Below are 25199 nucleotides of genomic sequence, written 5' to 3' on the forward strand. Positions count from 1 at the left end.
CTTGATTTAACTTCCATTAATTTTCCACTGGAGAAACTCCCAGCAGGGAACACAAAAGATTCAACAAGAAGTTTCTACAAATATGCGGCTCCTTTACCCAAGCAATCCTTTCTCCTGTGCTGTTTTTAAGCTAAATGTGCTAAAATCAATGTTTTTGCACATGACTGGTAATTCCAAGCCTTGTGGAAACAACCAAAACACAGGGAACCAGCAGCGCACTGCAGGAAATGCTTCAAGAAGTTCCCAAATTAAAAAAAATCAAATGGTCAGCTAATGAAAACTATGTATTTTCTTCAAGTTGTCATAAATATCAAGGGTCTAATAATGTAAAATATGGTTTACACCAGGAATTCTACCAAAATTAATTTTTTTCCCCTCTAAAACAGAACCTACATCAACCCAGAAAACACCTATTTGGATTTATTATAGGATTAAAATGTATTGGTATTATGACTTAAGCCCTGTAAAAGGGAGTTTGATTAATTACTTCAAATTTATTTATTTATTTATCTATTTAGGTAAATTAAATGTGGAATTAAGCAACAGCAGAGTGGATAAATTGTCATGCATTTCTAAACCAGGAGAAAATGCTCCCATTAATTTAAAACACCAGCCTGCAAACCGAGTACTAGAAATGGCCACATGCAAATGTGCACGTCAAGTCACTCTGAAACAGTAGTTTTCAAAATGCAAGCTCCTGAAACAATAAATAAACAGGAGCACAAATTAAACTACATCTGCACAGCAATATTTATTTATTTATTTATTCATTTATACAGACACAGACACACAAGTCAGCTCCAAGTTAGCAAGCTGAGATCGCCCCAGGTAAGATGTTTGGTGCTGGGGAGAAGGCAGCACAACAGCACTGCTGCTTTCCTTTAACAAGACAGCTCAGGATTAGGCCCAGGCCAGGGACCACTGGCCACAATGCCAGCAGATAAAGTTCAAACTTGCACCTTTTGTCTTCCAGATAAAGCTCTTCCAACTGCAGGAATCTGGAAATGTCAGCTGCATCTCCGAAAATGAAAACCCAGCACCAAATTTAAAACCTGCACCTTGCTGAGTTTGTTAATAGATGGAAACCAAGTGGTGGCTTCCCTCTTTCCACCCTCAAACTCATCTTCTCCCACTGTACCTACAAGCAGCAGTATCTTAAAAAATACAGCAAAACACAGAAAAAATATTCATATGGCTTTGGTAACAAATCTAGGACATCCATCCCTGTGTTTAAGCTTTTAAAAATAGTAAAATATTGCCTCCAGCTCAATTATTTAGCTTCCTGGGGTACAAAAAGGGTATAGTTGAGAGCACTGATTATTCTCACTCTCCCGCAAGCCACATGCAATCACACTTGATTTGTAGTTTCCATATGCTTAACTACTATAATTGAAGGATGCTTTTCAGTCACAGTTCTGAAACCAATTTGTATCTTTATCAAGGCTAGCAGGAAAGCAACATTACCTCTCCCTCTGCACCTCCCTGCTGAAAGCTCCAAGTTTTATTCTCAGTGTCTAGAGCTGCGTGCTTGTTGGTGCAGCACCCAAGGCTGCTCCAGCTGTAGGATCTGCACTGGAAGTCTGGTTTCTCTCAATAAATTCTTCTCTCACAGAAACCTTTTCACATTTGGAAACAAAATGTCTTTAATGCATCAGTATGTTTTAGAATCTACTGCCATAAGCAATAAGTATGTTTTAAAAACACTCCTTCTGAGGATTTTTAAAACCAAAAAACAAGGGATACATGAAAATGATACATGATACTGAGCTTCAGTTAAAGGATGGGTTAGAAATACATGCAAAGCTGTCTGACACAGGATGGGATTCAGGTGCTGTATGCTTGCACTCCTGTTACTGTCAACAGAAACCTGGTTACAGTAATTAGCAAAACACAAGACTAGATGCTACCAGCAGGGTTAAGCTTGGGGTTGCCTCAACTTAGGTATCCAACATCTTTGAGATGCTCTATCATATTCTCCCCTGTGCTTCATGAGTCATGTCCACAGCACCACACAGGCATCTCAAACACCTAACATGGCACTGGATGTTTGTGTCTGGCCAACTCCATCTCCCACGTCGTGTTCCTTCAGGGTAAGATGAACTGAACTCAGAGTCAACTGGCCACGGTATTGAGGAAATATCCTGACCACAACAACTTACACAAGAACTATATTTAATCCTCTGAAAAGAAGATTCCATTCTTCATTAGTTTTTCCAGTATAGCAAAATAGTCCCAACTGTACTTATGGAAAGGCAAAGGAGTTTGCTCATCATCAGCTACACCACCACAATCAGCTAGTGCTACCAATTCAGTAGTGAAACCTAGAGCAGATCCCCCCCCTTGGTTACTCCTGCAAACAACAGCATCCCCAACAGCATTTCATAGCAAAATTTACAAAACTAAACTTTACTTCCACCAAATCAAGGCGTGGGCTTGTCTCAAAACTTCTATATCTGGGTAGCAGGCTTATTTTTGCTTTTGTCTCCAAAATGCAAAGATTAAGTTCACTGTTGAGCACAGCTGTACAAAACATGCTGTAAATACTGGAAAACTGTACTGTAAAATACGGTAAACTAAAAGTGTTTATTGAAGATTATAATTTTTTTACAGAGGGAGATGCTGGGTTGTTAATGGTGAAATCATTCTGAGTTCACCTCTGAGTAAGTGTATTTTGGCACTTTTCCCATTCATGGTGTGAAATTAGACGATTACTATTTTGAAAATATACAAGCTGGCATAGTATACAATTTGTCTGTCACAGATAAAGCCGACTATAGGAAGCCAGCACTGAAACTGAAAGTCTATTTGATTTTCTCCAGACTTTCCTAATGCTGCTGGAGTGTGAGAAATACAGGGAGCACTAGCCAACTCCGAGCTGAAACATTTTATAGGCGCTGAAGAGTTGTTACCTGCTGCCTACATTTCTAGAATATTTTCATGAAGTTGAAATGTGTCCTGCATCTTCATCTGTTCAAGTTATAGAGTATACAAGAATTACACCAAGTCCTTCCACACCTTCATTAGCAGAAATTTTTTAAAAATCTACCTGTAGTATTGTATACTAAAATTATTTTTTTCCCGTTAGAGAAGAGGATAGCTAATCCAGAATTGCCATGCTCTAACAGGCTGCAGTAATTTTTAGAAAACAATGATTTTCTTACTGGGCCACTTTTTGGTGAACTGACTGACAAACCAGCTTGGCCTTTGGACTGAGTTATTTACCCAAACAAGCTTTTTGAGTATTATTTCCCAGCAAATCATTCATCTTTTTCTTCACATCCAGGATATTCAGACTCTCTCCGGAACACAAACACAAATCTGAAAGGGGGACACTGCTTTTAGAGCAAACCCACTTCTTACTCAAACTAAACCCAACCTCTATTTTATTTCAAATTTCCCTGTATTTGTATTGCTTACTGTTCCACAGCTACCAAGACAGATGCATCTACAAGAAGTGGCTAAACCACTTCACATCAGGAATGAGTAATCCTATATATATTAACAGCTATAAAGCTGTGACAGCAGCAATAATTAGAGTTTAGAAGTACAGTAGTTGATCCTATCCTCATCCCAGAAGGCAGGTGTTGCATTAAGGGGGAAGGTACAAGGTACCTAGAAGAAACCAAAATAATGCAGAAGATTTATCTTTCTTCTTAGAGGGGTCCTGAAGTATTTCCAGACACTAGGCACAATTCACCCTTTGAACATGACATCTAAACCTAGCATCCTAATCTTTAGAAATAGCTGTTAAAATGCATTTCTGAGGAGAATTTCAATGACTCTTAAGTACACAAATGCAATAACACCTCTAGCCTGCAGTCAGGAAGGAGGCAGTGTACAGCTGATGCAGTTCCCAGGTACTTCAATTGATTTTCAAACAGCTGTCTGACCCATTTGCAAAATGGCATGGTTTCTGACAAACACCCAGACTAGATCAGGAGACATTTTATGAAGCTAAGTTCCTTCACAGTGGAAGAAATTTTAATTTTTTTTTTTTTAAATTTGTGAACAGAAAAGCTTGCCCTATCTTAAATTAAACACTGCCAAATTCCTTAAAATAGTGAAAGGCAAATCTCAGGTACTTTCATGTGGGTTATTTAAAAAAAAAGGTTAAATAAATAATTAGTTATAACATGGACTCTAGAAATAGAACATGCTTGTTTTTTTCTAACAGCCCAAGTTTTAGATTTAAATTCCTATTAGAAATTAAAACCCAGTTATTGAGGGGAATAATACAACTTTGCCAGAGCTACACTGCATCTAAAGAAACATATACATTCACACATTAGGTCTACATACACACCTTACACAAAAAGGCAACTCAGATTGCTTCTGAAAACTAGTAGTGCAGAAATGTTAAGGAGAAGGAATGGGGGGAGAAAAAAATACCTGCTTATCCTTTTGGGAATGGCAGACATGCCATTCTTTTAACAACATTGTGGAAGCAAAATAGAGAGTTTACTCTTTTGTTTTGCACTGATGCTTGTTTTTATTTGGTAGAAGCTCTCATAGGTCTTTAAATAATTCATAACGCAGTGCCTGTTGTTCAGTTCAAGGAGGGAGCCTGGAGAATGTTAATCAAACGAGAGATGAATTGGCACAGCTGTAAATCTGCAAAGCCCCTCCCCGATGAGCTCATCCCCTAACAGTGCAAATTAGACTGACATCATGCTTGCAAACCGCGGGTGCACTCACACTGCTCCCTGTCTCCTCCTCCTTACACAAGATTTCTCCTACTTTTTCACACAGCTTTTTTCCCCTGAAAGATCATTATAGTGATACATGTAGGCAGAACGAACAGAAGCTGGAGGACCTGCATTAAAATAATGGGATTTATCCTCTTATATCTGTCACAGGTCCAGCACAAACAAGAAAGATACATCTTTCTATTTAGAGAAGAATGAAACTGCATTTTTATCGGTCCAGCTGAAAAAGCACTTAAAAAACATTAGACATGACTTTGAATAAGATCTACAAGTGCTTTACAAAGTACCACTTCTACTTGCTTACTCATAGAGCATGCAATTAGATGACCATTGGATCACAAAAACACTCTCAAAACCAGGTCTCAAAGAGATATATTTCTAAAAGAAAATGTTCATACAGCCATGCTGCTGGAATCTCTCATTTCTCTAACCCTGTTTCAATTAGTCATCAGACACTTAAGGCATGAATATAAAAATATGCAACACAGATGAATAATCAGAATCCATTAATAACAGGTAACAGATAAACTAAACAGTTAATAAAAATCCCACAGAAATAATGCATGGGAAATAAATGCTCCAGGAACAACTTTGATACAAACCTGCAGAAATCCAAGGTGTTTTCCTATTTGTCCATGAACAGAAGGGCCAGCTGCATTTGTTTACTTTTATGAATATGTTAGCCGAGGTCCATAACAAGATTAGTAACTTCAGAAATTACAGCTAGCATTAATATTAACAAGCTCATTTAGGTCTATTTCATACTCTTCAATAATTGAAGTTATTATTTACTGGAGAAGTTTATAAAATTACTGATTGCAGTAGAAAGCCCGGCTCAGCTGTCTGATACAGCCAGCATACCACTCAATGAAACTAAATTGGAAACACCTCTCAGTCGCATAGCATCCACTGGTCTGGTAAACAGCCCACACAAAGATCAGGTTTCTTTCTTCTCACTGAGTAAGGACGTACTACATAAACTCCCATATGAGAATATAATGGGGAAGAAATCTAATCTAGGGAAATTTTTAAACCCTATCATCACATATTCCTCAGAAAACACATAAAAAGTATGCTTTCTGCAATTTTGAAATCTTACTTTTTTTCCCCCTTTTATAATAAAAGTCTTTATAACAAACAACTGAAGTCAACATACCCAAAGCTATCTAATGTAGTTTTAACATGCAGTATCACCTTTTAGTCCAGATCAAAACCAAGTTTCTACCTCCTGTAAGAATGACAGAATGTGGCTGCAGGAGGTTTACAGATTTGCTAGTTATATTTCCAAACTCCTGGATTTTCTGTGCTTCATGCTGCCTGTTGAACTATGCTCTCTAATATCTCTAATATCTAATAGTTTGGAGAAAAAAACAGGCACACAGTGCCTGTCTGAAGAGCTTTGCAGGCAGCAATACAGAGGAGAACTGAAAGAAGTCTCTGAAGGAAAAGAGTATAGATTCTTAAATGCACAGGAAAAATAAAAATGAGAAGAAATCAAACAATGACAAGCTGCAGAAGCAGCACACTTGACAGTGATGAAGAATGCAGGGCAGCAGGATGCACCCAGAAGTCATTACCACACAGCCTAACCCAAGATAAAAGATGTGCCACAATACAAGAGGTCTCCCATCCATGCAGGAATCATGGCTGCTCCCTGGGGAACATAACTGGGGTATTTTCAAAGTGATAGAAATGCTTGAGAAGCACTTGAAAAAAACACAAGGAATTGGTTAGAGGTCACATGGAGAGGAGTTGCAGAGGGGCAAAGGAACATTAGAGCCTGACACAACCTGCCTGGTGTGAAAGCAGAGGAGGAAAAAGGTCCAACTCCAAGGTTAGAGGAGTTTTTTAGCTTAGAAAACTTCAGTACTACAACTTTGCATAGCACTTTTAGTGTCAAATACAGTGGTGTTATTCTGGACTAGGACCTTTTTCAGATATCAACAGAAAAACAAAACTGAAAAGGTTATTTGCCCAAGAAACTGTGAACTAATTCTCCCATTAACAAGAAGGACACCCTGTATTCCAAACTAATACAAATCCCAATTACATTTTCAGATACGAGATTAGGAAACCTAAAATACATACACCCAGAAAATAGTAAATGCATTAACAAATCCATACTTTAGCTATAGACCTTGAGACGTGTACAAACACAGGATGCCATAAAACAGTGCCTGCACAAATGCTTAGGCTCTTCCTTCAATCTCCTATTCCAAGGAATCCTGCCTAGCCTTCCTATGCAAACAGCTGCAAATTGATATGCTCAAGATTTCAGAAAATAAGATTTCAGCAGAGGAAAAAAAGCCAAAACATCCCTTCTGATCCAAATGCAGATTTTGAATCTTGTAAACAGACTCTGTATTATGAAGAATTGGCAATCTCCCATGTTAGCATCGAAGTCTTTGGCAATTAGCCCCCAAATCCCAATTCTGAAGCTTCATTCTACCTCCGTTTGAGGAAATATCCTTCAATATTTACTCATAATGTCAAACAGCTTATACCTCTCTCTTCTCCACATCCCCCTGCCCCCAGTCCCCAATTTGATGCCTGAAGTTAACCTGGACAAAGTCTAACTAGAAACTTTAGAAAGCTTAGATGAAAAACAGATTGTTTGATCTCTCTATGCTATTACTTTGCCCTAGAAGATGGTAACAAAATGTCCCAGTAATGCCTCTGCTTAAAAAAAATAAATTTTAGATCTGTAATTCTGAAAAAAAACATTTAACCTAAGCTCTTGCGCATTTTGTTTCCATCTGCACAAAACAAATATTTAATGCAATTTAGTGACTAATGGCAAAAAGTTTTAGCCCTTAGTGTCTGATAAGCCTCTTCAAGCAGAAAATATATACATGAGGAATTACAATATGGAAAAATTCTATTGCCACAGAAGACTTTTTATTTCTGTGGCTTTCAAAGGATGTACAGAATGACACCCACTTGGACAGTCAAAATGATAGGTGCACTTTCACTGCTTGTTATTAATCTTTTTAAAATAATCTAATTCTGTAAAAGTTATTCTGAAAATCTATAGAATATGAAACATCTTTTCTGGAAACTGTGTACAGTCAAGTGCAACTCACAACGGTTTAAAGGATGGTTTAAAAAAACCTTCCAGAAGTATCATAATTGCATGCAAAACTTGCTTATGTGGCTTTTAAAATAATGGGATGTGGTAATTTACATTTCTTTGATCTGCATAACACAAGCTCAGAACCAAGGACTGCTGCCAGTTTCTCGCAGGCAGGGATCAAATCCGTAAGACGCAAGATGGGCAGGTGCACCAACACCAGCTGCAAAAAAGAGCCATGTCCAAAATCAGAAGAGGCAAAGCTGTGGTGTAACATCAGGCAGAAGTGGCACTTTTAGGAATATCTAAAGATCTCTGGAAAGATCTGGTTGTGCAAGCCATGGAAAACACACAGCTGGGTGCAAGGGAAATATATACATAATATGCAAGAAAAGGACTTTTGGATGAAATAACCAGAAAGATTTCAAGAGCTATGATGGTTACATATAAACATAAGTAGACAACAAAGAAGGATAATGAGCAAAGGAAGGGCTATGTGCCAGGTGGAAGCAAAATCATGGCTGATAACAGAATTTTCACCACAGTGTAGGTCCCAGTGGACTAAAAAACACACCCAGATGTGAAAATGGGAGGGAACAAATCCCCAGGAAACAAAACGTATAGTCTGTATGACAAAGGTCTAAGAGACATGGAGGCTCCAGAAAAGGTGCTGAAATGCCAATGGGCAGAGCAGAAGGGCTACTGCAGGATCTCAGAAACCACCAGAAGAGACAAAATTGCACCTTCTTACCAGACATTTCATTTTCCTGCCTTTACAGCTTCCCTTCAATGTGCTAGTGAAGCACTGTTAAATAAAAGAGCAAAAAGAAAATCAGCTCAGTTCTTGTGCTGGCCTGCTTAAATGTGGAAAATCAGCAGTTCACCAAAGCACAGCTCTAGTCAATGTAAAACACAATTAAGTTACTGTTGGTTCTAAACATGGTTACTCTCCAGTTAAATAGCACCAGCATGATCAGGAGAAAGCTTTCTCTGCTCTTCTAAGCTCTGCATGTCCCTAACATCTGCTGTAAGTGAAGGTTATTGGTTAAATGCAGCTTTTCCAGCTTCAATAAGATAAGGCAATATTCTGTTTGGGGGATCACCATTACTCCAAACTTAATATAATATTGCTGCTAGATAAACAACTGCAGGACATTAATACACTACTTCAGACCATCACATCAGTCATTTACCATGTCATTTTATTTGGCTGATTTATCCCTGCTTCTTTTGTCTAACAGCAGTCATATTTCAAACACAATTTTGTTTTCTTTGGCTCAGAACCTTCCATTATGTGGACTAAAAATGATGAGTTTATCTAATGAGATTAGAGTCTTTTAAGCATTTTCATGCTAGCCAATCCTTATGATGGGATGTTAGTTTGCAGAGTCTTGCTGAAAAAAAGCAAAGCACTACAAGAGACCAGCAAGAGGTGTGGGAAACACTGATGCTGTGACAGAGCCACTTCTACCACTTTGACTGTGACTGACATGCATTCTTCTGTAGTACTGTTTATTTATATAGAAAGTATATATATACTTATAAAATATGCACATGTGCTCTACACCCCATTTCAACTTTCCCTCTTCTAGTAATTCTTTGTGTAGCTTAGGTGGATAAGTGCGTAACTGCTAAGAACAGTATGCATACTTTGAACCCCCACATCTAATAGTGGCAGAGGAATCATCCAGCTCATTCCTGTGGCTTGAGCTGTGGAGAATATCAAATGCATGAACATGTATTTTCTTCCCGAAAAAATGTACACTGTTATTTACTTTTATATTTGGATGAGGTGCAAGAGTTGGTATCACAGACTCTAAGCTCTTCATAAAGTAAGCTACAATGAAAGAACAAATGATGCTTTTATTCTTCTAAATTTCAACTGCTATGAATCACACTCTTCTGTTTGAAGACCAATATGACTGCAAAATGGGCTTCAAAAACATAAAAATATCAGTTCTTCATTGCCAGACCACTGTTAAAATTTGACATTTAACACCTTTTCTGGACTGATCAGAGAGACTGGCAGTAACTGGCAGCATAAAATTGCTATGGTGCAGCAGGACAGAGAGTCAGAATGTACTGCCAAGGCTAGCAACTCCCTTGCGTCAACCTACACAATTCACTTAGCCCCTCATTTTCAGCAAGTGGATGTTTCAGTTTGATAAACTCATGTACAAGTCTCACCACAAAATTCCTGGGACAACTGCAAGTCTGGATGCTCAGCTGCTTTAAAACCACACTTTATATAATTTGTGTAAAACACCCAAAGATAAAAGGTTTTAAATAAATAAATTACATTTTCAGAATATAAGCTTTTGACCATCATTTGACCCCAAATACAAGAAAATAAAAAGTAATTTAGCACCTAAGAGAAACCAAAGACTTTTCCAAGGTAATTTGGCATACAAGCAGGAATGGCAAAGATATTTTTTATAAGAATGTAAGACCTCATGCAGAGTAGAAGGTATTTTGCTTTGTGCTTGGATCATATTTTTCAAGTCAACTTTGAGGCTGAATTTTGAACAATGGACTTTAGATAGGAAGTGTAAATGGGGGATAAAAGCCAGAAAGAGAAGCAGCCTGTTGGGAATTGAAAGAAGGAGGAGAGCAGGGCTGGCCGTCAGAAAGTCTCCACTCCTAATCCTAGTACAGCTCCTGCCTTGCTGGGCAGCCGCTTCCTCCTGCTGTATTGCTTCTTGAACATCTTTAAAGTGGTTTTGCTTAGTGTTCGCAGTTCAGGGAATTGTTAGTGTCTGTACAGCACTGAATCATAAAAATGCAGTACAAAGAACTAGCATTTTTACTGTCAGCACAGTTGCTATCTTATACATGCAGAAGCAGACCTTTTCCTCTAAAACAGCCATCTCTCTGTGCATGTCTGAAGTTCAGTTAAAAAGCAAAAAAATAATCTCTCCTAAATTACACAGCACATTAATTAGCTGTCCTGCATTACATAAATACTTATCTGTATGCAGACATGGACAAGGGAAAATAAATGGGAAACGATTTGCAGCAAATGTAGTTAGTAAAGCAGCCATTCTCAGAGCGATTAATTCCTGGAGAACATGAGATTCAACTGCTTGATGCACTTGAATGTACCTGGGTAATGGTCCTTCACTTTTAACAGTGGATCATCTGTTCAACCATTCCCTGGTCTAACTTCAACCCAATTCCCACAGAAGACAATCAAAGTATTTTTGGATGGGGGGAAGCAAAAATAGAAGTGACCCTTGAGACTCATCTAAACCAGAGACTTTTTGAATTCATGTTCATAACGCTTTATAGATACGCATATATATATTTATCTATACTGTATACACATATACACGCTTACATAAACATATGCTTCATCAACACTGTTTTGCAATCTGGAGTTTGTCAAAACCTATCTAGTGCATCACTATTCAAACAAATAGTAATCAAGTTTCAAAGCTGCACAGATGGATGGTTGCCAACTTCCCTGTTCCTTCAGAGTGTAAAACAATGCTTCTGCTTTATACCTGCTGTAAACAAGGTATAAAGTGTTTATACCGTGCTGTGTTCAAAGCACAGAATCCTCAAAGCAAGCCTCCCTCACTCCAGCAGCACTCTCCTGTTGGGAGCCTACATACATATTGGGGAACAAAGAAGCAAAGAGGTGAAGGCAGAAAGTGCAGCTGAAGCATATTAAGCATTATAAAAAACCAGACTACTCAGTTTAAATTGCAGAGCTAGCAGTGGTGATAAGACTATTGCTTTGCAAGGAACAACAAATATGCCTTCTCTAACTAGTTTTTGTGCCACTCTTTGGTGGATAAGAGTGGCACTTGGCTTCCAACCATACATGAACTACAGCAGATTGGGTCAGGTCGAAGCTGTGACCATACGATGCATCAATGTGGAAAAACAAGCGCTGGATTCAATTTTCAGAACAGGTTACTTCTCTACCAGCACACTAAAATGCCATTAATCTTACCTGGTTATTCTACTCACTAACCTCACACAGGTACTGAACCAGCTGTTCAGTACCTGTGTGAGGTCCGCTAATCCTCTCCACCACTATTTTACCTTCTGTGTTACAACTGGAGAAAAGAGGTAGAGGGGAAAAATAATAATAAAACCACAGAAAACAGAGATGTTTAAAAGGTATGACCAACAAAATTCCTCATGAGCAACACAGAAACCACAGGCATCCTGTTTGTGACGTTTCAAGGGTTTCTGCCACTGTGTGTCTCTGCTGACTGGTGTCAGTCCCTTCCCCATTCCAACCCATCCCAAACCTGAACCCCAGCTTCCCAGAGGGTGCTTCAATGCCTCACAGTTGGCAGAGGGCCAGAGCCTGAACATCTCTGACACACTGAAATGGGATGATCAGCCATGGGATGCTCATTTTCAACTTTATTCATACAACCTATATTAAACAGCAATTGGATATAAGGTGTCCCACTATGTAAAACAATGGCAGAGAAAATAAATAAATAAAAAAAAAGAAGGGGTTATATTGCTCTCTGTGCCCACTGGGGCATGGGAAAGAGGCAATGCGTGTAAAAACAATGAAAGTTTTAGCTGTAATTGGAAAAAATTATAACAGAAAAAAAATATTTGAATCCTGGAACTGACTGTCCTTCTAAATGATGACCTGCTAACAGGTACAGACTTTGAAGAACAGATCAAACAAACAGTTACCAGAAGGGGTAAATACTGCTGATCTTGCATGACCTATATACCCCATGGAGGATTTTTAACCAATGGTTATTCTATTCCAGTGCTATAAATCATATTATGCCAGTATCCAACATATCTTCTAAACATATCTCTGAGGCAACAGTATTTAAGCTACCAGTGTAGTAAGTGAGCAATTATTTGGCATGGATGATGATACAGGAAATATGGCAATAAACCAGAAATAAAATATGCAGTCATGCATATCCTAAGCGATAGTCTGGGCATATTTTTTAAACAGAACATGGTATGAGTTTAAGGTTGTTAAAATCTGTTCAAATATTTTCCATTAAAACAACATCAATTCTCTCTATCAACAAGCCAAGGCTCTGCGGTAATGACAGCATATCCATTTTGCCATCAAGATAAACTCTCTGTACATATACACAGACATGTTCCAAGGAAAATCTTTATCAATTATCACCTAGATTTCCATAAAGTCTTTTATCAATTCCATAACGTTTCTCTGCAAGCTGGGTGCTGCAGATGATGGTCACACCTTGCTTTCACTGAAATCAACTAGGGAGGCTGCATGGCAGCAGAGCCCCTTTGCTTCAGCAGAGCAAGAGCAGCCCACTGTGTGTGTACCACGGCACTGCTCACTCCCATCTCCAGTCCCTGTCTTCCACAGGTAGCTGCCCTACTGAGCTACAACAACACTTCCCAATACCCTAAAAAGGGCCTAGCTTTGCATGCTGGAAAGAAGCAAGGTACCCCTAAGCCCATAAAACATAATTTCCATAATAGATACCCACTCACATTTGTGCAGAACTGGCAGACTGGCAGGCTCCTGTCATTGTCTAGAGATAACTGTGTGTGTTTTGTCTCAAGTATAGCATGAATAAAACCCAGCTCATTAGACTTAGCAATATATACTGACAAAACTGGTTTAGGAACAGAGGAAATTAGCCATGTGTTCATAATGGTTGTTCTCCAGGCTTTTGGCTGTCTATCCTTCACTTGGCTTGTGAGGCTTGGTTTGGGATTTTGTGTTTGGCATTTTTTAGTTTGTTTTTTTTTATTTGTTCTGTTTGTTTGTAGTTAGAAAGATAAGCTTCTTCAAAGTCTAATGTTTTCTTTAGGTTGTATTGTTTACAGAAATAGGAAACAATTTGTCCCTCACTGGTTAGATAAAGAAAATAATGTACATGTTGTTTGTGGCCTCACCACAGGTGTTACTCAGCAAATTTTAATTATCCTGTTGGTGATTAAGTGTTGTGTAAAAACATATCTTGGCATGTATATACATCTGCCCTTGCATATTAAAATCTGTTAGTTTTGGCTAGCTCACAGACATGAAGATACTTCCCACCAACCAAAACAGACTTTGAACTTTTGTCTGTTGTTCACTGCTCTCTCCCAAATAAAAATTGGGTATAATCATATACCAAATGTTGAAAATTCCATTAAAATAGTAGCAAAAAAGTTAGGACTGGGTTTATGTATGCAGTTAGCCAGATTTGCTTTTTCCCAGCTACTTCCTTCCCTCCACGAGCTTGCACAGCTCCCAGAAGCCTTCCTTCACAATGTGGTGGGGCAGGGAAGGGTTGCTTGGATATTTTCCAGGCACACAAATACACTTAGTGTATAATATAGGAATTATGTAATTTCTTAATTAAGCGTAATACAACGTATTCCATACATGGTTTACAGAATACATCACAGAAGCGCAAGATGAGATTTGAGATGTATCTTTTGCAGTGGAGGAAAATTTTTTTCTTCACTGAAACTAAAGGGAATACTTTAGAAGAGTGTGAAAAATGTCAGGTATTTCAGAGAAGGTGAGGTTTGGAGAGTCACTGGTGGTCTTCAGGGATTGCTAGAGAAGAGGCATACCCACAGAAGGAACCTGGGCAGAACAAGTGGGAGGAGGAGAATACACAGCAAAAGGTGGGAGGCTGCAGAACTCAGCCAGATTGTACAAAGCAGGAAGGCAGTCCAGGCCAGATGCTTTCTAAATTCCCGTGTATCAAGGGATCCATTTAGCTCAGACAAGCTTTAATTTTAAAAAGTAGATAAAGAAAGGCAGAAACATACAGAATGGCTAAGTATTTGCCCCCAGTATAGGAATGAACAGAAGCACAGCTTGTTTTCAGTCTTGAAGCCCAACTGAAGATTTTATCTTCCATATTTCCTGTTTCTGATACATTTGTAGCAAGTAAGCAAGCCATCCTTCTAAGACCACTGAGAAGCAAGTAACAAAGGTGAACAGTACTTTAAAGGCACTAATGACACTGAAGTACTGTGATGAATTGCAGGCCTGTTATAAGGGTTGTATTTTACTGGGCATATACACTAAAAACTACCTAGGAGCCAGTCCCCTCAGCTGTACCCAGGCAGCTGCTCCACCTTGGGGGGATTTCACTGGTGAAATGAGGACATCTCTAACTGCTCTGGGGGCTTAGCTGCAACCATGACTGAGGGGCAGCAGCTGCTGAGACCTCAGTCCTTTTCCCATAGAAGGAAGCCACAGATAGATGGATAGCACTGATAGGTGGAACATCTACCGAGCCCTTGTAGTTTATTTCACAGCAACTGTATTTTTCTCTGGCTCTCAAATCCAACTTCTCACTGCAGAAATGCTGTCTCTCATATTCCTCTGCCATAATAATGACAGGCAAACTCAATTAACACTGTGAGCAGTTTGGATGTCTGCACAACAGGTTGCCAAAAAAAAAATCCCAAGGGGAAAAAAACCCAACCAAAGATAACTAAGAACATTTGTTGCATAATGTAATTCAAAGCTTCTATCCGTAGGACCAATACAAGACATGTTTATTATGTCTTAAATCAAGGTGTGAAAACTTGGTTTTGAACTGCTTTAATGTTATTATACATGTAATATGTATCTAGTTTGGTAAGACCCCATATTATACATTCAATGCAGATTTTTTTCTTCAAGCTTCTTACTGAGATCAGAACATAATAAAATGACAAAATTGTGCATTCCCCTGCAAATAATTTCTTCAGAGATTAGCAAGAGAATAATGTATCTTCTTTTGTAATACCCTGAATTTCTGTCAACACCATCATAAAATACATACCTCAAAATACAGAAAGTGCAACCACAAGCCTTTTTATATGACAAATTTAAAGGGCTTTCAACATTGATTAGATCTTTACTACTGCTGTTATAATTCCTGTGATATAAGAGTACTCCAGATAGGTACTTGAAGTAGAAACATTAATTTAGAAAGATTAAATATAAGAATTTCTCTAGATACTAGAGATGAGCACACAAGCATGTCACCAAACAAATGCTTACCCCCAATTTTAAATATATATATGTGTATGTGAGTGTGTGTGTGTGTGTGTGTGTGTGTGTGTGTATACATCCATAAATATATTATTTAATAGCTACTCTGCACTTACAGTGAGAATCACTCATCTGTAATCTTGGAGCCAAGGGCCAAGTGAACCCTATAAAAGCAACCGCCATTACATAAAATAAATTAAGCAACACTGAGAAGCAAGAGATAACATAAACATTCCCCATACTAATAGCCTTTCTATTAGAGAAAAAAGAACAAATCACTTGGTCCAAGAGGGCACTGACAACAGTCCGTGACTTCAGCATGCAGTCATGAGGAGTAACGCTCGGAAAGAGCAGCCAAAATATTCTTTCTAAAGTGTCAGCACAGGCTTAAAAAGAAGTGACATCAAACCTTTTTTTTCACAGACACTTTTCATTAGAAAGAAATATCAAAATGGGCCCAGCATACCCTCTTCACCATGTTCTCTCTCCTGACCCAGCCACGTGAGGAATCTCCTCACACCAAGCCATCAGGTGACAGTGCAGTATGTGGCATTGTGTATGTGTATAGGAAAGTTCTAAGTGCCTTTTTTAACACCTTTTGTCACAGCCTGCCTTCATGGGAGAAACCAACTGGACATACACAATGAAAACAAATTACATGATCCAAATTAACATACACATTAGCCTGGGAACACAGGATGGGATAAAAAAGTCCTTCACATACAAAATTAAGACTACTAAGTATTTAACAAGAGGTTTTCCTGGGGAAAGCATTACCTTAACACATGTTCTACATTGCATTATAAAGTTGATGATAATGACAGTACATCTGCTACTTGTGGAAATATCACCCTCTGTTCTTCCTCAAACAAACAGCCATGACATTAAGGTTTGGGTAACAAACCAAATCAAATTAGGAGCAACAGTTACAACAACTTACAATATAAGAATAATTTATTAAAAGCATCAATTGGCTGTTGACTCTATTCAGCATCTGGAATACTGCCATTACTATCAAAAAATACATGTGTCAACAAAGCAGCAGCCTCAGTGCAGTATGCTGGTGTTGACGCTGCAGAGGACAACTATTTCCATAGGATAACACAGCTCAGTTGTCCAGCCACTTGTGGGCTTCTGGTAGGCCCCTGGAGAGAAGGGAGGACAACAGTCAGATACCCAGAATTTAGTATAATGTATAATTAAGGAAACTTTGTGCTATTGTATTTTGTCAATTTTATTCTAGACTTTTCCCTCAGTTCCCCAAGGAGACTATCACATACACAGCCACTACGAGAGAATGTTTTATCCCAAAATGAGAACAAACAAGTGTTTCTGAAACCATTGTTTTTATGCACAGTGTAAACATACATCTGCTTGGGAATGTTAAACGTTTTTAGCAAAATTTCTCATCTAATTTCATTTTACTCTTTTGATGGAAGAGCAAAGAAGAAAGTACTTTGGGATGAACCTTCTCTGCTGGGACAACTAGTAGCAGAAGTTCATATCCTAAGCACAGTTTTCCCCCGTCCTCTGAAGATGCTACTACCTCTGTTCTCGTCACTGGGTACCAAGCACAGATGGGCTGTGGTCACAGTATAAGATCACCTGCAGGAATTGTTATGGCAGAATTTAAAATAGAGACCCATGCAAAATTTCAAAGCTGTGTATTGAGCTTGACTACCAAACTTGAAGAACAAAAACCATTTTTTACTGTTGGCTAGAAAAAACTGTGATCAGGTTAAACTTTTGCAAGCTTCCAAAGAGGAGCTGTTAATCCAGATATGGAGCTAGGCTTTCCATATGTAGTACAGGTGTGGTGCAATACCATGTTACTGAGTGCTGCTTTAGTAACAAGATCAGATGGTATCTTTTTTGAAAAACTAACAGCTGATCACAACTTGTAGAGGCTTCATGCAGACCTTGTGGACCTAGCATCACTTCTGTTCCACCATGTCCTCAAAATGATCAGGGGTTTGAGGAAAGAACTATAGACTATATTAAACTGCGCAATTAGTAAAACCACAAGAAGATGGGGTTCTACTTCAAGTAAGAAGAGCCCTTTAGAAAAATCTAATTTATACACATCCTAATCTAGATACTGATATTTTAAAGTGATTAAGTGCTCCCTTCTTTGAAAACACCCTTATTGTCACAAAACCTGAAGTAGTAATAGGCAAAACAGGTATCTGATGCATATAAATAATATATAAATATTTCTTATGGTTATTAATAAAAGACATCTTAAAATAGCCCTTCTTCTATACAAACCACTTATACAGCTTACATAACACATGAATAAGAGTCTTAGGAGTTTCACTGTAGTGTAGTTGTCTTAGAGATACAAACAAAATATTTATAACTCCTCATACACACCATGCAAGCATATTACTATAAATGGAGAAAAGAAACACTTTCTATCTCCTTTTTTCAAAATGTGTAAAATTAATGTTTTCATGCATATGATGCTAAACAAGTTAAGATAAAAATTTCTAAAAATATTTTACAAATAACTGTCAGTGATACGACTTCTCTCAGAAAGGGACACTTTGTGTTTTTGATGACCTCAGTAATAAAACATCAAATACCACTGAAGAAATTAGAATATTTTAGTTTTACAGAAATTAAAATAAAATTATAGCTATGAACATAGATATGATGCGTGTAATCTGTGGAACCATATATACAGTAGCCTATTACACGTTTTTCACAGATACACAAGTTACAAACCATGTACTCATTGACTTTTCTCTTTTTCTCAGCACAGATGGCATTTCAAGAGGAATTTTTTTGTGCCACAGCTAACACAAACCACAAAGAAATTACTCTTATTGAATATTGCCTGCTGTTGAAGAGCGTTTTGAAATTACACTCCATTTTTTAAGGGAACTGAAGAGCTGAGAACAAGCCGTGCATTCACATCAATGGCTAACACAGAGAGCAGTAGTACTGACTGAATGCAGCTCTTCACAAACCAGTGCCTAATGGTCGCTACAGATTAGGGACACATTTTCCCTCTGTGCCACTTTTGAGGAATTCATTGAAATTTGCTTTGTAATGAAATCACTGTCTGCTGGCAAGATAAAATCATGTAGCCTTTTGTACTGGCTACCAGTGGAAAAAGATTTTTAAGAGAAGTAGGTACACTTTGACAGATGAAGACAAATCTTCAAAGCAGTGCTTTGAATACAGGATTTCCTAGAGAAATGGGAAACTTATTTATACGTGTATATATATACACATGCACAAGCAAAGCCTCCATCTGAAAATAATAATTACCTAAAATAATATGGACTCCAATGTCAGGCAGTAGAACAACTTAGCTTCACCACATTTAATTCTATCATCAAATTTTCACATATTTTATTTTACACTGGGTTCAAAGTCTACAGTTAAAAAAATGTAAACTAACACTGGCCAAAGTCACCAGCTGGTGTTAAAGCTCCCTCTTGTAACATTAATACTATGGAAACCTGGGAACAGTGAACTAAGAAGGGATGACCAGGTGCTACAAAAGGTCCCACCAAAGAGTCACTTTTTCATGAGAAGTAAGCTTCAGCTGTATCCTTGTTAGGTCCAGCACTGTTAAATCACATCCTGTTCTCACAGAATCAGTAAGGGAAACCAGGCTTAAAACCCACAATCACACATAGTTGCCATTATGCCCCATTGTGCAAGAATCACTATCAAATATGAAACATTACAAGTAAAGAACAGCAAGGCCATGTTTCTTTATTCAGGAGATGAACATTGCTTCTGCTTTAAACATTACTGGGGAAAAAATACCTCAACAGAAATGTTAACTAATCCAAAAATTTGTGCTTTAACAAGAAATTTACATTGGCAAAACTGCTGGGTAGGTCATCCCACATATCCAAGACAAGTGATGAAAATAAATTGTACTGGCCAGATAACTGGTTCCTCCACAAGCTGCAACTGACTGAACATGATGGTCGTGAGGACACCAGTAACACGATATGAAATATCTTGCAAGTGTCAAATCTGCACACAGCACAGCACAAAGGAGAGAAATGGGGGAACTAACAAAGGTCCACTGTAAAATAAAGATACATCATGCACAATATCAGAGAAAATTTTTCTACAGCTCAGAATGCTACACCTCTTTCAATAAATGACCCTATCCAGCACATTGCTGTGGCTCTCTGGCAGTGGGGACTCCTGAACAGTAATGCCTTAGTCCATACCACCAGCTAGGAAACACAAGCTTATTTATAGCAAGCTTAACCATCCCAGTGGTCAGCCACACTTAAAATGGGACAGCCCTACTCAGCTCCCCAGCATGTTTGAGACTTAATGCATCTCACCAGTTGAAAGGTGAGTTTCCAACAGTTTGCAAGCTGTCAGGAATACTGTCATATGTCTCAACATCATGAGAAGCTGGTTCAGCTATCATGGCAACAAACACTATGCACACCCAGGCAAATAACCTGAAGATGGCCTTCCAGATGCGCAAGGTGACTTCTGGAGTTGTGGTCTAGCTCTGCAGGAACTACTTGCAAAGTTTTTATTAGGAATTTCATCTACTGTTTTCAAAGAAGTTTCTGCTACACTGCTTTTGCATACTGCAGGCAAATGAAAGGCGTCCATAGCTCAAAGGTTGTCTACAGTCCTTCTAGAACACAAAGGAAACGTAGCACTAGAAAACAGCATCAAGAAATACATAGGTTTTAACTTCAAAATACACTAAAAGATCCATTCTCTGATTGCTCTTTGGATAAGACTTTTTTCCCTATCAACAATTTGATCCTAGAAGGCACTACAACATTTTGTAGCAGACCATGACAAGCAGTTTAATACTGTCAATATTAAATATAATCAAGCTCTACAGACTGGATAAAATTCAATCAAGTTGCACACATATTTAACTAAACAAGTGTAGAAAATAAAGCAACAATTTACTACTTCAGTAATTTTCTGGTGCATATATTTGGAGAAGCTGCTTTTAAATGCATGGTACTGCCAACTATCAGAATTTTTACAGAAGCTCTGAAATATGGGAATGACTCTGGGAGTAGTTTTTGTTATATAAAAACAAGTACTATTGAACTTTCTAAGTAGCATGAATGTATAGAAAATAAAACTTAAGAAACAGGAGCACTCAACTTACAGGATTGTGAAAATATTTGAAAAAATATCACACCTCAATGGAAAGCTATTGGGCTAGCAGGGAAACTTGAAGGGCTCAGAAGCTCACAGAGCTACAGTCAGTAACTCTGAAGCACAGCCTGGTTTCTAGGCCTTTTGTTTTCACCCAACTAGGCTGAAAATCCTCAGCAGCTAACAAATAGCTGATGCCCCTGAAGTTGCCCCATCAATCCCCTCAGTGAAAATTGTGAAAGATACAGGAAAGAAGCTCCCCCAAGAAAACTGAGGACAAATCTAAAACAGAAAAATAATAGAAGACAATCTCTGAATAAACACCACCTCTGGATAAACAGAAAAGCACAACTTGATCATCAGGTTCTTCCCTCTACAAGCAGATTGGGAAATCCTTCTAGTGAGGCTATCGTAGTTAAGCAGATAGTGCTTTTGATCTTGGAGTCAGGCTCCTGCAGAGTTTTGGCTATGAAAATATGCAAATGTTTCCATTGGAATGCATGGTGCATAATCAATCATGCCCAGCAGGCCTTACAGATCAACAACACATTCTAATCAGAAGGCTGCCCAGAGCTATGTTCCTGGAGAGACCAGGCAAGAAAATCGTTTAGGGATGAAAATACATCACCATCTGTACTATTTCTTTATAATGATGGTCAGGAAACATGGCTGAAATTTATTTTGCCCCAGCTTTCTGTAGCTATTCTACAAAGACCTAAAGATATATAGGATATAGATATATAGACCTAAAGGAATATCAGAGAGAATTCCTAGAGATATTTCATTTACTTTATTTAAATTATTTAATATATTTTTCCATTAAATTATAAAACTAATTAGTAGATAAAATGTAGGTACAGGAATAAAAAATAATTTCACAGTAATAGAGCAGCTTTTTTAATATAAAAGCATCAGAAGATAGCAAAATCCAATATATTATGGTCATGGCAAATGCCACCACTTAACCGCAGTGAAGCAGAAGAGCACAGCAACTAGCGTTTATTGCACAATAACTATTTTAATACTATAATGAAGTGTTTAAGCAGCTGACGTTTAGCTGTGGCTTGTCCTTTAGCAGCACAAGCTATGCAGAAAAAGCTAGGCAGTTAGAAAATTTATCTTTTGTTCTTCAGAGACAACAGAGTACAGGAGGACTGGGGAAGAGGAGGATAATGTATCAAGATGATAATAAAAATTTCATGATATTTTGAGGTCATCTAGCAGAAGACTAACAAAAGAAAATCTTTTATTTATTCTAACGCACCTACCCATCAGAGGGGTAGAAGTGATGTCTGCCTAGTGCCTTCTGGAACACCTGAAGGGACCTCCTCTGACACTAAGGCTTTTGAGTTCTGAAGGGTTTCCAGCTACCATTGGTCAAAACACTTCAGTCTTAAAAGGCCTTTCTTTAACACCACCACCATTTTCAGACATTTATTCTCACATTTTACTCAAAAAAAGGAAACTTCATCCCCTGCTCTCCACCACCCACCCTTCTATCCTCATTCTTCCAAAAGGTAGAAGCCATCCCCTGTGTACCTGGCCTGAATTGGGTCCCTCCTCACATTCTCACACCCACTATAGCAGCAGTCCAGGCTCTTTCATGTGTTTCTTGACATGCTTTGGAACTATGTGTACATGATAGTAAGTAAGTGAAGAAAATACAAATGAGCAAGAAGGTCCTGTTAACTTCCACATCTCTGCCTATTGGACACATCATCTCTGATTACATTTGACCTCTACAGATGTAGCTATCTGAAATACAGGCAAACCTGGGCTTGCTTCTGCCCACCAGACAAGGTGATTAGTCCCACAGTGATAGCACTCTCTTTTTACAAAATGGCCTTTCACTGCTCAGATCCATGGATCTGTCTGTGTTTGATTGCTGCTGTTTGAACTGGAGATCAACCAAAAGTGTATTCTTCTCTTACCTACAGATAACATCTCAATTCTCAGAGATAATTGCACTTCAAAACCAAACCCCTTTTTCCAAGACTGCAGTCCTTTATGCATCAAAACTGACAATACATTCAATATTTAAAGGAAAAATAAAGAATTCAAGTTTCCTCATTATATCAAAAAATTCATTTGCTCAAGCTGAACAGTTTCATTTATGCTTATCTGCATTTCAGAAGAAGGAACACAATTTACTCAGATAAATTTTGTTCAAAATGACCAAATGAAGAAATCTGAAAAGGGAAAAAAATAATGCTGTTAACTGTCATTTCATTTCTTGCACTCCAAAAATAAAAATCATGATGAAAAGGTTGTGATCTCCTTCTGTCTTAATCCAAAAGACACTTCCAGTACAGGACATAACATAGAGAGAAACATGTGTAGTATTTTCACAAGATGAAATAAAAAAGTAAACAGTGAACTTAAAAATTCTGCATCCAATAAAATATTTATTATACTATAATTTCTATGCACCTGACTACCGATCACACAGAACACTAGGACTCAGTTAAGATATTTTTGCATTTCTAAAATTTCAGATTCTATAAGCAATAATGAAAGCCCTGAAGCTGAATGCCTCCAAGAAACATTATGCTGGTGTTTTTCTGAACTGTTAGTTATTTTAGATACAGTGCCTCACAAACATTTCCATTCTTATTCATTGAGATCCTTAGAAACAGCTAAGAAGGGATTGTCTTTGTTTCATTTTGTGGCCAAAATTATTATCTACTTCTTAACAGATCTTTTGCAAACACAATTTCAGAGCTCTTTTGGACATACTTGTATGCCCCTGCTGATAATTAATCTGAAGCTATGATAAACTTCTCAAAATCACTTAAATATTGTCATGGGTTTAGTTGGATATGGCAAAATTTAATGTTTTCTTTATTTCAACATCTGAAGTTAAATGGGTTCCACTAATGTTTTAAAACAAAATAAACAGCAAGCTTCATTTTCACTTATTACTATATATACCCTTATTAGAGAATAAAAAGTTGGGGTTTTTTTTGGAAAGAGGATGTATGCAGCAATAAGAAATTAAGACCATATTAAACCCTTACTTGTCCCACATAATTGTAAACATTATCTGATTAATTCAAGATGACCTTCCACACCTGGGTATAACAAATCTGCAAAGGTGGGTGGATTTTCTCATCAGAAGAGAGAACAGCTGAACCAACGAATCCTGCCAGGAGGCAAAGGAACAAGGAATTCACCTCTGGGGAACATGCAATTCTCTCAGCATAGTCCTAGACAGAAGACTGGGAGGGACTTAGAAAGAGGCAAGAAAGTTTAAATGTATGGAGTCTTCTTGGAGAACGTGACTTAGAGATCAAACTGCGCTGTTGCTGAGGAATAGACTGGGTGTTCTCCTTCATTACAACAGCAAATATTTAGGAAGATCTCTAAGCAAAGGTTTAAGTGTTCTTCCCATCAGTGGTGGACAAATGGCCCCATATTTCACCTCAGCTTCAAAGCAGAACTTCAGCTGGACTGGAAATATTTAGCAAGAATGACCACAATGTTTATTATGCTACTGAACATAAACTCCAGGTTTCTTTCCCACTTCATTCTTTAATTCTGCTAATGCAGGAGCTCAACCTGCATGTCTGAAAACACACAACATAATACAGTAATTTTTATGCTCCCAACAAAATATATGCAGATGGAAAGAACAACTTGAGAAGACACGTTTGTAAGTGAACTTATCTCCTATCATCTCAAGTATCCTGTGCTCACAACTGGTGTCACAATTAGCTTTAAGAAGGCATTAAAGATGTTAATTCATCCTCCTTTTCAGCTTATTGGGGAAAAAATATCCATCCCTCCAAGGAAAGATGATCTCATAGCTATAGAAAATGAGAGCTTGACTACTACTTCAAGCGGATTATCTGCATGAAGTCACATAAAAATGCACTTAAACCCTGTACCTTAGCAGCCTGAGTTGTTAAATGGAAATGCTAACATATGGTTTGAGCAGAAGGTTAGCCTAGGTGACTTCCTGAGGTCCCTCCTGACCTACATTTTCTTGTGATCCCATTTGCCTTGAGACACACAAGATGAATGAGAAGGGCACTCAGACATTACAAAGTTGATTACTAGTGAAAATCTCTAGTAAGTATCCTAACATTTTCAAAGTTTTAATATGTAGCTTTTTACTATATATATATGGGAGAAAATCCTGTAAAAATGCTCCTGGACTCAGTGCAAGTGACATCTAAGACAGCCAGAGAAAAACATCTAGTTATCCTGTTCTGGATGATGTGGTAGAACCTGCTGGTTATGTTGGTCTTCAGAAAGCAAACTGAAAAACTAAACATCTGTTTTGACTACAATTTTTTAAGTGGAATCATAAACTTGAAAGGCCTTTTACTGAATTATGTGCAAGTAA

At 38.0% G+C, this 25199-nt stretch overlaps 1 protein-coding gene across 3 annotated transcripts in view; it reads right to left on the bottom strand.

Annotated features, from left to right (window-relative positions):
- ZNF704 (zinc finger protein 704) overlaps window positions 1-25199 on the bottom strand; it is an 88993-nt gene that overhangs the window by 43046 nt on the left and 20748 nt on the right. The window lies entirely within an intron of this gene.

The sequence above is a fragment of the Poecile atricapillus genome, chromosome 2 (genome assembly GCF_030490865.1).
Source record: "Poecile atricapillus isolate bPoeAtr1 chromosome 2, bPoeAtr1.hap1, whole genome shotgun sequence".
In the NCBI taxonomy this organism is placed as follows: Eukaryota; Metazoa; Chordata; class Aves; order Passeriformes; family Paridae; genus Poecile; species Poecile atricapillus.